The sequence below is a fragment of the Arvicanthis niloticus genome, chromosome 1 (assembly GCF_011762505.2).
Source record: "Arvicanthis niloticus isolate mArvNil1 chromosome 1, mArvNil1.pat.X, whole genome shotgun sequence".
In the NCBI taxonomy this organism is placed as follows: domain Eukaryota; kingdom Metazoa; phylum Chordata; class Mammalia; order Rodentia; family Muridae; genus Arvicanthis; species Arvicanthis niloticus.
In genome coordinates, this window is record NC_047658.1 from 10,189,361 (window position 1) to 10,190,394 (window position 1,034).

The window sequence follows — 1,034 nt, forward strand, 5'->3', positions numbered from 1 at the left end:
GCAAGGGATGACACAAAGTTGGCTGGAAAGAGAAGGAGGGAGTTAAGATGGAGGGCAGGTGAATAGGATCAAAATACATGGTATAAAATTCTCATAGATCTAATAAAATAGAAAAATGTGCTTTTAAAATTCCTTCATCCAGAAAGAGAAGAGAAAATTTCCTAATTAGGTTGCTAATAGGCTGATCAAGTCAGATCAGCCTTTCTCAAGCGCTCTGCATGGCCATTATCTTTCTACGTAGAAACAGACGAGAGGTTAGAAATGGTCCAGCAGTTAAGCTCACATACTGCCCTTGCAGGACGTAAGTTCAGTTTGCAGTACCTGTGACCGACAGCTCAGAACTGCCTGTAACTCCAGCTCCAAGGGATCTGATCTCTCTCTCTCTCTCTCTCTCTCTCTCTCTCTCTCTCTCTCTCTCTCTCTCTCTCTCACACACACACACACACACACACACACACACACACACGTATGTATGACTATGTATGCATTAACATTGGAAATGAGAAGATTTAAAACATGCCTAAATTACTATTTAATAAAAAACACAAAACAGCAACAGTTTCCATTATCATTTCCCCAAGAACTTTCTAGAGCAACATTATTGCCTGGACCTACACTATAGGTCCAATAATCCACCAACAGGTAAATCTCATCTTAAGAGATTTCCAAATCATTTAACGATACTTTTATCTTTAAGAGTAAAGACACATTTAAAGACTTTACTGGGTGCTTAAGACGCCAGTGTGGGAAAAACTGTCACCCTAAGGCAGTCGTTTTACCATGACTGTCTTTGAATGGCCTGCTTGAATCTATAATGCAAACAAAAAGCCACATCTATCTTGCAAAACACATCTGACTGGGGGGTGGCTGGTAAAGAAACTATATCTCATTGGAATGTTAGTGACCTGTAATTTTTTTGTATACAATGGATCAAATCCTGCTCTCTTTCTTTTGGAGGCAGGTTGAGGTAGTTTGGGGTCAGAATATAGCCGTGGTTCTTGCACCAGAATGTCCACCCTTGTTTTCTCTTCTGC